Below are 15,106 nucleotides of genomic sequence, written 5' to 3' on the forward strand. Positions count from 1 at the left end.
ATAACCTTCAATTTGCATAACAACACAAAACAAATCATAAGGCTAGAGAAATGTATCGACAAATACTATGAAAACAAGCAACACCCGAACATGACGGAGAGTAAACAAGAAGAACCAATCTCCTAGACGGACACCGTCAATTTATGCTTTTCACCACCGGGAATGATAAGGGTGGAAACCCGATCTGTTAAAATGAATAAATTACAAACTGGACATACTTGAATTAGTCAGTAAAGATATAAAGGAGTTGAAGGCGAGCCTCGAGACGAGTGACTAAAAAGCTGCAACAATGGAGCAAGAAACAAACCAGCTAAAAGGGACAGTCAATAAGACTGAAACGGTTGTTAATGAATTTAAAAAGAAGGAACTTCTTTCTGAGAGAAGCCTTACTTGACATACAGATTAGACCTATAAGAGAAAATCTGATACTTACTGGTATCCAAGAAAAAGAAGGCGAAGTTGCAGAACGGCGCAAGGTTCTGTTCCCAATCTTCAAGGAGAATAGATTAAAAGGGAAATGTGTAGCTCTCGTGGTTGATAAACTGTATATTGATAACCAAATATTCAGAGACACAAAGACTACCCATGGCTATTCTAAATATTACAACGTTCCCATAGAGAAGTCAAATAATGGAACACCCAATACTAGCGATGGTAGGGATTGTAAAAAAAAAGAGAGAAAAGCAGTAAAATACAACAATTATTAAAGAAAGAAACTACAGTATACCATTCTAGATAGGGAATGTTGGAAAATAATGAGTATTAGACTTTCCATGTAAAGTATTTTATAAATTAATAAGACATCATTAGAAGAAAGGATAATTAGTTAAATAATATATCTTCAAATATAAGGAACTGGAACACAAATGTACTCAATCAACATGGTAGAGATAAAACACAGCAAACAGAGGACATAGAAGGCAGAGTATGTGGGTATGTGCGGATATATTGTGGTGAAAGGTGAGGGGGGGTGTTTGTGTTTGGAAAAGTGTGGAGTTAAGTCAGTGAAAAAGGAAAATGGTTGAAAATCCCAGAGCCCATGTGTGTTGGTGAGAAGGGGTTGTGAGAGAGAGCATTCAAGTTTGTGCAGATATGGGATATATATTTTAAAATATGGTTATTTATTGTCATATCATGATGGAACGGTCCTCAGTTGTTGAATCTTGTTATGTTCATACAAATATTTACACATGTTAAGGTTGCTGAAAATGAACACAGTTGATAGTGAGAGCACATTTCTTTTTTTGCTGAGTTTAGTTGCCTATTATGTAGTGGGTCCTTAAGGCTGAAGGTATGGGTGCGGTCAGAGGCTTGGCATCTTAAACCTCTCTGGGATATGTGGGACGATAGCGTCCCACCTGGCCAAAAGCCAGAGAAAATGCAGAGCGCCAAATTCAAATAAATTACTGCAATAATCAAACTTTCCTGAAATCACACATGCAAGATAGCAAATTAAAGCTACACTTGTTGTGAATCCAGCCAACACGTCACATTTCAAAAAGGCTTTTCGGCTAAAACAAACAATGCTATTATCTGAGTATAGCACCATAGTTAACAAAGAGAGAAAAGCATATTTCAACCCTGCAGGCGCGACACAACGCAGAAATAAAAATACAATTCATGCCTTACCTTTGACGAGCTTCTTTTGTTGGCACTCCAATATGTCCCATAAACATCACAAATTGTCCTTTTGTTCGATTAATTCCATCGATATATGTCCAAAATGTCCAATGATCCAGAAAAACACCTGTTCCAACTTGCAACGTGACTACAAAATATCTCAAAACTACTTTTGTAATACAACTTGAGGTATTTTTTTACGTAAATAATCGATAAAATTGAAGACGGGATGATCTGTGTTCAATACAAGAGGAAAACAAACTGTAGCATACTTTCTGGTCACGCGCTTCTAACAGTACACTTCAAGTTACTCTCGTTCAAGATGGCCGTACTTCTTCATTACACAAAGGAAAAACCTCAACCAATTTCTAAAGACTGTTGACATCCAGTGGAAGCGATAGGAACTGCAAGAAGGTCCCTTAGAAATGTGGATTCCCAATGAAAAGTCATTGAAAAGAGAGTGACCTCAAAAAAAAAATCTATGGTTTGTCCTCGGGGTTTCGCCTGCTAAATAAGTTCTGTTATACTCACAGATATGATTCAAACAGTTTTAGAAACTTCAGAGTGTTTTCTATCCAAATCTACTAATACTATGCATATCTTATCTTCTGGGGACGAGTAGCAGGCAGTTGAATTTGGGCCTGCATTTCATCCGGATGTGAAAATACTGCACCATGTCACCAAGAAGGTTTAATTTGTCTGCAAGCCCATTTTGAGAGAGAGCTGGCATTTTTTTCCCGTGTGCCATATATGGATTTCAGGCCTCTTTTCTCACCCAATCTACTGTTTGTTGGTTCGTTTTTTTCCTCTGGATTATTATTATTTTTTATTTAGCCTTTATTTAACTTGGCAAGTTTAAGAACAAATTCTTATTTACAATTACGGCCTACCCCACCCAGACCACTGTTTGTTGGTTAGGTCATATTATTTATCCTGTCAAGTTACCAATACACTATGATGAGGATGATGATGAATACAATAGTTTGGCTTCACGATTAAAGCCTGTGGAAAGAGATATCCAGGCGTTCCATTTCAATGCTGTAAAGCAAAAAGACGTTCTCCGGTACTATATTGACTATAAATGCCAACGCTTGCAAAATGCCCTTGATGGTGCTATGATGAAAATCAGGCAGTCAATGGTTGATTGTTTGCCGCAGAGAGGCAGACAGTTGGATACACAACTCAAGGACCTTACTAGGAAAGTGAGCACCTCCATGCATGATGATGCTGGGTTTGTACAGAGAAGTGACATGGTGGGGTCGGGGACAGGAAGGGAGCCTACTGGGGCAACAGAGAATTTAACTGGAGGCTTACGCCGGGAAGAGAGTGGCGTTGCCTTTCACAGATACAAACTACCAGTGAAGGTTCAGTTTCCCAGCTTTGGAGAAAGGGATGATGATAAAGGTAATTTGACCTATCTGGAGAAATGGCTCATCATCCTTTAAACACATGAAGAGGTGTTGGCTATGAATACTGTTCTACAGGGCACAGCCAAAGACTGGTGGCGAGGTGAAAGTTCACAGGTTGATACCTGGTGGAGTTTCACGACTGCATTCTTCTGGGCATATCTCACTGAAGACTATGGAGAAGAGGCTTTGAAACAGGACTTTAGGCCAAAAAGAAAGCATCCAAAACTTCTCTTTTCAGTACAGAACTCTGTGTGTGTGCTGCAAGCCTGGTAACGCTTAAAAGGATATCATGAATCTTATACTCAGAAATTGTAACCCAAAATTGTCCAGCAGTCTGAGGGACCACCCACATAGTTGATGAGCTGGTGCGGACTGGGACCCCCGTAGAAGCTGACTGGTCAGGCCAGACCACCTACTGGAATCTGGTGAATGCTATTACAGGCAAAGATGCAGTTCAAAATCCAAAATCCCAGCAAGGACCAGGAGAAGTGGCCACCAGATGGAGGCAAAAGAGCAAGATCCAAAGTCCATTCAAACCAGAGATGAACAGCCAATCAGGAACAAAGCTTATCGAGTATCCCCAATAAGGGTTGTAAGGAGGTGAAAGGCTGCATTCAACCATCCACATCTCCCTGGGCTGTTCCGGTTGTCCTTGTTAAGGATGGCAGCATCCGATTCTGTGTTGACTACCGAGGTCTGAATTCAAAAGCACACCAGGATGCCTATCCCATGCCCAACCTCCAGGTAATCCTTGAGCCTGCATGGAACAAAGGTCTTCAGCTCCTTGGACCTTAAAAGTGACAACTGGCATGTGAAGATTGATCCTGCTAGCCAGCAGAAGAGAGCCTTTGTGACAGAAGAGAGCCTTTGGGCCTATTCAAGTACATGAGTTTCGGATTGAAGAATGCTGCGGCCACATTCCAACGGCTGATGGAGGTTGTGTTGGCTGATCTGAAGGGAGTCATAGACGACATCATCGTCTATTACAAGTCTGAAACGCAACACCTCCAGGACCTGGGAGATGTCTTCCTCCGGCTGGAAGATGCATACCTCCCTCTGAACCTCAAAGTGCAACCTGATGCAGCACTGCTTGAAATTCCTTGGCCACATCATATCTGCTGATGGAATTGTGACGGACAACCAGAAAGTGGAAGCAGTACAGGCATTCTCTACCCCAAAATCTGTCAATGAAGCCCATTGCTTCCTAGGTATGGCCGGCTGGTATCACAAATTAATTCCAAAGTTTGCAGAGAGATCAGCTTCTGAATGCCTTGAAGAAAGAGAAAGATGTCACATGGAAGTGGACTCAAGAATGCCAAGTGACACTTGAGGACCTAAAGAAATCCCTTCAAGCAGCACCAATCCTACAGCAGCCAGACTACAGCCTCCCAGGCAGATGCCATCTACATTGGTTTGGATATCCAAGAGCATGCTATTGCATATCCCTTGAGACTGCTGAATCCTGGCGAGGTCAACTGCTGTCTTAGAGAAGGAATGTCTCGCTGTGGCGTGGGCTGCAGAGAAGTGGCGTGCCATGCTAGAAGGATAGCAGTTTGAAGTAGTCACAGACCATGCTGCCCTGGTGTGTGCTTTCATCACCCCTAAACTGTCCTCAAGGCTCACCAGATGGACGATCCGGCTGCAAGACTTTGACTTCAATGTGGTGTATAGGAAGGGAAAGCACAGCATTGTACCTGATGCCTTGTATAAGGAGTGAGACTATCCAACCCTGCAACCTTCTGTCTTACTGGTCGGAGATTGCAGATGCTCAAGCCTCTGGCAAGGAGACACAAGCTCTCATAGAAGGAAACACAAGACCAGGCCAAATCACTTACATCCTGGAGAATGCTGATACCAGGACAGAGGTTTGCCCAAAAGTTACAGCTGTTTGTGCCCCAAAAGCTCCGTAACCCATTCTTGGAATACTTCATGATTTCCCTCTGAGTGTGCACATGGGACGGCTGAAGAAACTATTGTGACTGCTGGATGTAGATTACTGGCCCCAAGTCAGAAACAATGTATGGGCATACACAAATAACTGCCTTGTCTACCAGCAGTACAAGCCTGTGTGCCAGAAACCAGCCGGACTCCTCAAGTCCACTACCATGAAAGAACCAGCTGAGATGCTGGGAGTGGATCTGATGTGACTCTTTCCGAGAAGCAAAAAGGGCAACAACTACCTGCTCGTCATTGTTGACTAGGGTTCAAAGTGGGTTGAACACTTCCCGCTGCTGGATGCCAAGACAAAGATGATCAACATACTCAGGCAGGAGATCTTCCTTTGATGGGGGAAGCCAAAGTTCCTCCTATTGGACCAGGGGCCACAGTTCACAAGTCAGCTGCTGAAGGTGCTCTACAGACCCTGGGCGGTCATTCAGAAACTTAACACAAGCTACCACACCCAAATCAACTTGACGGAGAGGGTTGCTCTGACCCTAAAGACAATATTGGCCTCCTAGGTTAAGGTTAATCCCCAGAACTGGGATCTGTGGCTGGGAGTTTTTCTATCAACATGGCTTCTCTCCTGCAGAGGTCGCTTTGGGAAGAAAACTGAAGGGTCCTCTAGAGCGACTGTTGACTCAGCTTCCAGACCCAAACCAAAAAGCCTATAATGTTGTTCAGCGGCAGCAGTAGATCCTACAGCAAGTGTAGGGAAATGTAGCCCAGCTCAGAAGTGTCAGGTGCATATCTACAAACAAAGGTTAACCTGTCTACGATACTGGTTCCCAATTGGGGATCAACCCTCCCACGTTCAGCTGAAACGGTGGCGCATGGAACGCAAAAATATTCTTAAAAATATTTAACCTCCACACATTAACAAGTCCAATAGCTCAAATGAAAGATAAACACCTTGTTCATCTAGCCAGCAAGATTTCTAAAATGTTTTACGGCGAAAACATAGCACATATATATGTAAAACCACCACCAGACACAGCTCATTTCAATAGCCAAAACATGCAATCAACAAACGCAGGATTAAAAAATAAATCGCTCACTAACCTTTTGAAAATCTTCATCAGATGACAGTAATATGACATATTACACAGTACATATTTTTTTTTTCAATAATATGCCATTTATATCCATAAATGTCCATTTACAGTGAGTTCACCTTCAGAAATTACTCAAAAATGCCCGCAGGAAATCTATGTAGCGCGGCAAGATAACGTAAATAGACATCATAAACTTTGACTAAATATACATGTTCTACATATAGTTAGAAAGATACACTGCTTCTTTATGCAACCGCTGTGTTAGATTTATTTTTAACGTTACAGAAATCGCACACTATTCCATATGCTGAGACAGCGCTCAGTTCCAAGCTACATTTCCACGTAATGTTGGAGTCAACAGAAACACAGATTTAAGCATAAATATTCCCTTACCTTCGATGGTCTTCGTTCAAAATGTTCTGGAAGGCTTCATACTTACCCAATACATCGTTTGGTTTCAAGTCTTGCGTCTTTGTATTAGCTACTGCTAATAACATCAGCTGAAATGCACCCAAAACGTCCTCTGGTCCGGAAAAGTTGCGCATCAAAACTTCAAAATTACACATTATATGTCGACTAAACAGGTCAAACTAAGTGCAGAAGCAAGCTTTATGATGTTTTAGAGACGCAAAACAAACTTCAATTCAATCGGCCATCGTCTGCCCTTCTCTTGAGTGCTGGAACAAAGGAATGGCTGGGACCAATTCGCGCCCATACGCACAGCCTATTCTCTCAGTGGCACGCACTAATTTCACTCCCATAGGGTCAATTCTCGTGGGATTTGAACGATTCAAAGCTCTAATGAAAGAGGACATCTAGCGGAAGAGATAGAAAGTGTCCCCAGAATAACTGGTTGGGAAGGGTGGGGGCCATGACGTCAAAGTTGCTCCAACTTTCATGGCCACAAAAACTAGTTTGGAAGAATGCCTGCCCTGTGAGTTCTGCTATACTTACAGACATAATTCCAACGGTTTTAGAATCTTTAGAGTGTTTTCTATCCAATAATAATAATAATAATAATTTTATTTGCATATATTAGCAATTTTTGACAGATTTTTTTTCCAGTTTACTAGGGGTACCCAATCTCTCCAAAGGGGGCGTATGTCTGCCATATCCTTAACAGGTACAGGCAATTCCCCATAATGACAATGCGAAAACAGGTTTTCAGAAATGTTGGCAAATTCATTTTAAAAAACAATACCTTATTTACGTAATTATTCAGACTCCTTGCTATGTGACTCAAAATTGAGCCTAGGTGCATCCTTTTTCCATTGATCATCCTTGAAGTTTCTACAACTTGATTGAAGTCAACCTGTGGTAAATTAAATTGATTGGACATGATTTGGATAGGCACACACCTGTATACAGTGCCTATTCGGCCCCCTTGAACTTTGCAACCTTTTGGCACATTTCAGGCTTCAAACATAAAGATATAAAACTGTATTTTTTTGTGAAGAATCAACAACAAGTGGGACACAATCATGAAGTGGAACGACATTTATTGGATATTTCAAACTTTTTTAACAAATCAAAAACTGAAAAATTGGGCGTGCAAAATGATTCAGCCCCTTTACTTTCAGTGCAGCAAACTCTCTCCAGAAGTTCAGTGAGGATCTCTGAATGATCCAATGTTGACCTAAATGACTAATGATGATAAATACAATCCACCTGTGTGTAATCAAGTCTCCGTATAAATGCACCTGCACTGTGATAGTCTCAGAGGTCCGTTAAAAGCGCAGAGAGCATCATGAAGAACAAGGAACACACCAGGCAGGTCCGAGATACTGTTGTGAAGAAGTTTGAAGCCGGATTTGGATACAAAAAGATTTCCCAAGCTTTAAACATCCCAAGGAGCACTGTGCAAGCGATAATATTGAAATGGAAGGAGTATCAGACCACTGAAAATCTACCAAGACCTGGCCTTCCCTCTAAACTTTCAGCTCATACAAGGAGAAGACTGATCAGAGATGCAGCCAAGAGGCCCATGATCACTATGGATGAACTGCAGAGATCTACAGCTGAGGTGGGAGACTCTGTCCATAGGACAACAATCAGTCGTATATTGCACAAATCTGGCCTTTATGGAAGAGTGGCAAGAAGAAAGCCATTTCTTAAAGATATCCATAAAAAGTGTCGTTTAAAGTTTGCCACAAGCCACCTGGGAGACACACCAAACATGTGGAAGAAGGTGCTCTGGTCAGATGAAACCAAAATTGAACTTTTTGGCAACAATGCAAAACGTTATGTTTGGCGTAAAAGCAACACAGCTCACACCATCCCCACTGTCAAACATGGTGGTGGCAGCATCATGGTTTGGGCCTGCTTTTCTTCAGCAGGGACAGGGAAGATGGTTAAAATTGATGGGAAGATGGATGGAGCCAAATACAGGACCATTCTGGAAGAAAACCTGATGGAGTCTGCAAAAGACCTGAGACTGGGACGGAGATTTGTCTTCCAACAAGACAATGATCCAAAACATAAAGCAAAATCTACAATGGAATGGTTCAAAAATAAACATATCCAGGTGTTAGAATGGCCAAGTCAAAGTCCAGACCTAAATCCAATCGAGAATCTGTGGAAAGAACTGAAAACTGCTGTTCCCAAATGCTCTCCATCCAACCTCACTGAGCTCGAGCTGTTTTGCAAGGAGGAATGGGAAAACATTTCAGTCTCTCGATGTGCAAAACTTATAGAGACATACCCCAAGCGACTTACAGCTGTAATCGCAGCAAAAGGTGGCGCTACAAAGTATTAACTTAAGGGGGCTGTTGATTCTTCACAAAAAAATACAGTTTTATATCTTTATGTTTGAAGCCTGAAATGTGGCAAAAGGTCGCAAAGTTCAAGGGGGCCGAATACTTTCGCAAGGCACTGTATATAAGGTACCACAGTTGACAGTGCATGTCAGAGCAAAACCCAAGCCATGCGGTCGAAGGAATTCTCTGTAGAGCTCCAACATACGATTGTATCGAGGCACAGATCTGGGGAAGGGTACCAAATTTGTCTGCAGCATTGAAGGTACCCAAGAACACAGTGGCCTCCATCATTCTTAAATTGAAGAAGTTTGGAAACTCCAAGACTCTTCCTAGAGTTGACAGCCTGGCTAAACTGGGAAATCGGGGGAGAAAGGCCTTGGACAACCATCTCTGCAGCACTCCACCAATCAGGCCTTTATGGTAGAGTGGCCAGACTGAATCCACTCCTCAGTGAAAGGTACATGACAGCCCTCTTGGAGTTTGCCAAAAGGCACCTAAAGACTCTCAGACCATGAGAAACAAGATTCTCTGGTCTGATGAAACCAAAATTGAACTCTTTGGCCTGAATGCCAGCCGTCACGTCTTGATGAAACCTGGCACCATCCCTACGGTGAAGCACAGTGGTGGCAGCATCATGCTGTGGGGATCACGATCGAGGGAAAGATGAGCAGAGCAAAGTACAGAGAGATCCTTGATGAAAATCTGCTCCAGAGCTCTCAGGACTTCAGACTGGGACAAAGGTTCAGTTTCCAACAGGACAACAACCCTAAGCACATAGCCAAGACAATGCAGGAGTGGCTTCGGGACAAGTCTCTGAATGTCCTTGAGTGGCCCAGCCAGAGCCTGGACTTGAATCCGATCGAGTATCTCTGGAGAGTCCTGAAAATAGCTGTTCTGTGACGCTCCCCATCCAACCTGACAGAGCTTGAGATGCTCTGAGGAGGATAATGGGAGAAACTCCCCAAATCAGATGTGCCAAGTTTGAAGCGTCATACCCAAAAATGGCAACAATTTGGTTTGTAATTATGGGGTATTGTAGAATAAGGCTGTAACGTAACAATGTAGACATTTTCAAGGGGTCTCAATACTTCCTAATGCACTCTATCTGTGTGTGTGTGTGTGTGTGTGTGTGTGTGTGTGTGTTAGATCTAACACAGGAAACTTTTTTGACTGCACTGACTCCCCGGCCAACAGCTCTTTTGTTACCAAATCACCATATACCACCAACCACTGCGACCTGTATGCTCTAGTCGGCTGGCCCTCGCTACATATTCGTCACCAGACCCACTGGCTCCAGGTCGTCTATAAGACTATGCTAGGTAAAGCTCCGCCTTATCTCAGCTCACTGGTCAAGATAACAACACCCACCCATAGCAGGTTCCAGCAGGTATATCTCTATATATCTCACTGATCATCCCCAAAGCCAACACCTCATTTGGCCGCCTTTCTTTCCAGTTCTCTGCTGCCTATGACTGGAACGAATAGCAAAAATCGCTGAAGTTGTTGACTTTTATTTCCCTCACCAATTTTAAACATGAGCTATCTGAGCAGCTAACCGATCGCTGCAGCTGTACATAGTCCATCTGTAAATAGCCCACCCAATCTACAACCTCATCCCCATACTGTTTCTATTTACTTTTCTGCTCTTTTGCACACCAGTATCTCTACTTGCACATCTTCATCTGCTCATTTATCACTCCAGTGTTAATCTGCTAATTTGTAATTATTCGCTCCTATGGCCTATTTATTGCCTACCTCCTCATGCATTTTGCACATACTGTATATAGACTTTCTTTTTTTTAGACTGTGTCATTGACTTGTTTATTGCGTTATTGGCTTGTTTATTGTTTATTCCATGTTTAACTCTGTGTTGTTGTCTGTGTCACACTGCTTTGCTTTATATTGGCCAGATCGCAGTTGTAAATGAGAACTTGTTCTCAACTAACCTACCTGGTTAAATAAAGGTGAAATAAAAAAATAAAATAAAAAATAGCAACAGTTTTTAGCTAGCTTAGCAACCACAACTAGTAGCTAGCTAACAACAAACATATCCGGAATACTAAGTGACAAAGCAATGGACAGACTCACACTTGTCAAATAATCTGTCTCCGTTTATGGCTGTTATAGTGCCTTAGTAGTTCTAACATAAGTTTCCAAACCTTGAATCCATCCATACTATTTGACTACAGGCAGTAGCTAATCCTTCGGTGTTGGTAAAAAAGGAAAGCCTGCTAGTTATTGTGCACAGCCCTGTGAAGTTGGTAGCTAATTTAAATGTCCAAATGTATGAGTCTCATTGGCTGAGATAGCAAATGGGTTTTTGTTTTTTTACCAGTATACGCCCAAACATTTTATTATCCTAACCTGCTGCGAAAAGTCACTTCTTATTGATAACAACCTATTCCATTTAGTCTCAACCTAATAATAGGTAAAACTGAAGTATTGAATTTACAGTGCAAATCTAACTGACACTTAGATAGGGACATCGGTTTACATTAAAATGAATGCATTTTATCCAAAGCTAAACAAAAACGTAAATGTGACCCATACAGAAACATCTAAATCATCAACTTTGCAAACAGTGTACACTCTAATGCAAGCATTGTACAGAAAGGGAAGTCCACTCCAGGTAGCAGGCATAAGGGGGAGCAAAATATCTGCCCTTTTTCATCATTGGTGCCTTCCTTGAAGTTGGGTGTGTGAATGTTTCCTTTTTCACTATGTAAGAGAGTCAGCCGCCCATGACTGTCACTCCCCAAGCCCCCAAAGTGCACTTGTGATGTAATAAACATTTCACGCCTGAAGGACCTCCTGTTAGACGCCTACGGTCCTCGTGCAAGACGGACCGATACCCAGCAACAGGGATGCTGGGGCCCTCTTATCTTTCGTTCCTCCCCTCTTCTGCCCTCTTGTCCTAATCGGAGCCCCTGGAGCCCAATCTTTGCCCCCCACCACCTAAAGCTTAGGCAGGATTTGCTTGGGGTAGGAAGGTGATCTCCCCTGGGGAACATCACTCATCTCGTGGCCCTTCAGTCTACCCCTCGAGCCGACATGGGCCTTCCTCCCTCTTCCCTTTCTCTGACTCTTAAAACCCCTCAGTCCCCTTGCTCCTCCTTCCACAGAGCTGCCGTCCACATAGCGATGACCCACAGGCCATATCTCCTCGCACCCTATAAACATTGTCACATGTTTGAAGGTTCGGCGTATGTGGGGTACGTCAAATGCTTGTGTAGGAGCACTCAAAGGCACCTAGTTAATTAACACGCTGACAATGAAAGAGGGAAACAAAGTGAGAGATGTCTACCAATAGGCCTAAAGACCCAGGTGGGTCCCCTCTACAACTCTGGTTTACACTGTACATTTATGATGAAGTCACCGGGACACAGTATTCATGACCTCTGGGGGTCATCCTTGGATTAGCAAAAGGATACATTCTTTATCCTTTTTTACTGGACATGGATTAACTGCATGCACAGTAATGGTGATGTATGTGACTCACCGAGTACACATTATGGATAATAACACACTAAATGTATATGGGAACAATTATTTAAGGGGGATTAAAAAAAAAATTATACTGAAGCCTGTTTACGTCAATGTATCCCTACAATGCAATCTGCATGCAACACAGGAAGGACGTGATGAGTTGGAACTGAAGTCCACCTTGACATCTCTCTCTCTCTCCCATTATAGTGCCTGTGGAATCATTGTTATTTGGGAAGAAAACAGACCCAACCTTTCATGGGGAAAACTTTGTTACCAGATATGTAGTGTCTCTCCAAGGCACTCTGAATACTAATCTGAGGTGGGCCAAGGCCCAAAGCAGTATGTCCCTATACAAAAATTAAGAATAACATTAGCATGTGTTCAGGTTAATCTTTGCCTTGTAATAAGAATTCATTATGCTGTACCTGATTTAGGCTGAATAGTAAGTGTGTGAAATTGCTACCTAATCAATGGCACCAATTGGCCAATTACCTTGTCAGCAATAAAAGTGAATATGTTCCTTCCGAGAGTTTGCTAATTATCTTTTGCACCTGTAAGAGCAGAGCTGCTCTCCCAGATGTCCGACAACTACAGTATTTCCACCCCCACCCTCACTCTTGTATGGTCCTTCGATGCTCTTCCCTCTCTGTTTCTCTTTTACTTCCTCCCCATGGCTGCGCCTCCAGTGTCTGTGGTAACACTAGACAGAGGCCTGATTGCCGGTCCCTGTTGGGAGGGCTCATTCATCAGCAGTGTGACGGGCTGTGCTTAACTGCCATCTGTCAAACCCAGAGTGGAGTGGGAGAGGAAGGAGAGGTCTGTCTGGCCTTGGCTTCGGCTTGCATGCTGAGGCCCCATATAGGCGTACAGTCAAAAACAGAACATTTACAAAATATTGTAGCTGGACCGCCCACACACATTGCAATGGTTGTGGATCAAGTTCACTGTACATACATTACTGACATCCTCAATGAATGGTCACATCTGGTTGTTCACATTTCAATGTCACATGAATACTACTGTATTAATAAGGAGACGGGTAGCAAGCTCATTCGGTAGCAAGATCCAGCAGTTTCAACAACGGATTTCTATTTCCGACACCATCTATTCTTAAGGAGACGGTATACCATAGAGTTAGCTTTAGGAGTGTGTTTATCAAGATGAACTGGAAATAGTTAGAGCATTATGGGTAGTGCAGTGCATCATTTTACAACCACTAACGCATCATAGATGGACAGGTAAATTGTCCTTGATGGTCAGACAACACTGCAGGAGAGAGTGATGCCGATTCAAATCTGAGCTCATCAAGGACTCCTAGTTTTCAATGGAAGTATCAGTCAAGTCTGTCAATTCCATCATATAATTAGAGAGACTGTGATATGATTGCGATGGCTAGGATGGCCTCTGTTATAGGGTTTGATCTGTTTTCATGCTTCAGAGAAAAAGGGGGTTTGAGATGATGCTGTAGTTTTATGTAATATGGGATAGTGTTGCTCTCATGAGTCTTGAGTTTATGACGTTGATCTTATGTTTCTATCACTTTGGAATGATTGAATCAGGCCAGAAAAGTAACAAGCTTCTGAGTTATCATCCCATCATAGAGCTGTTTTGTATTGCCAGCACCCATGTAAAATAAAATAGACATGGGTTTCAGAGGCCTCCACTCAACACTTGTAATGGTAGATTAACTGCTCTGCATAAAATGTTTTTCTGATATCATTTTTTTTTTTTTTTTACTCAAAATGAACATGACACAGTCGGATGTCTTTTCGATTTGACTTCATCTGTCAGAGGTTGTGAATCAGGAGGAGCCCGACGGTACATTCTACAAGGACACCACAACAGTCCATTATGCTGGGCCCAACCCACTGAAACATTGACTATTCAACCGGCGAGGGAGCCACCGTCTGGCTTTTAAACAAAAATGTCATACCGGCACAATAGCTCCACCCCCACTACCCGTCTTCCAATCCGTCTGTCCTTGGACACTGGCCCGGGTTGCAGAGCGGAATTCAAAATGTTGTGGTTGTGGGCCCTACTCTGTGGCATTACTCAGGGAAACGTTATCAGTGCTATTGCCCAGCCACTTCTGGAAATGCGAACATTTGGTTGGATAGGTCATCAGGGGGCGGTGGGTGAAGCGTGACTGTGAAGCGGTGCTGACTGCCCGGAGAGGAAAGTTGGCCGATAAAGTGTCTAACTTCCTGGACAAAGGAGACTGGTGTTTCAACGTTCGCCTTTCAGTGACAATGCTAACATGTGCCGCATCACGGCAGGTAGGAGTTAATGAACAGATCACTGCAAATGTTCCTTTCCTGGCTATGTCTGTCTAGGCTATACATCTCTATATGGATATTTCCTTTTGTATATACAGTGCCAATCAAAAGTTTGGATACACCTACTCATTCAAGGGTTTTTCTTTATTTTGACTTTTTTTTTTTTACAAATAATAGTGAAGACATCAAAACTATGAAATAACACATATGGGATTACATAGTAACCAGACAAGTATAAAACAAATATATTTTACATTTTAGATTCTTTGCCTCGGTGACAGCATTGCACACACTTGGCATTCTCTCAACCAGCTTCACTTGGAATACTTTTTCAACAGTCTTGAAGGAGTTCCTACATATGCTGAGCAATTGTTGGCTGCTTTTCCTTCACTCTGTGGTCCAACTCCTCACAAACCATCTCAATTGGGTTGAGGTGGGGTGATTGTGGAGGCCATTAAATGCAAACCAGTTGGGATGGCATATAACTGCAGAATGCTCTGGTAGCCATGCTGGGTAAGTGTGCCTTGAATTCTAAACAAATCACTGACAGTGTCACCAGCAAAGCA

The sequence above is a fragment of the Oncorhynchus mykiss genome, chromosome 11, assembly GCF_057628025.1.
Source record: "Oncorhynchus mykiss isolate SJ-2025 chromosome 11, ASM5762802v1, whole genome shotgun sequence".
Lineage (NCBI taxonomy): Eukaryota > Metazoa > Chordata > Actinopteri > Salmoniformes > Salmonidae > Oncorhynchus > Oncorhynchus mykiss.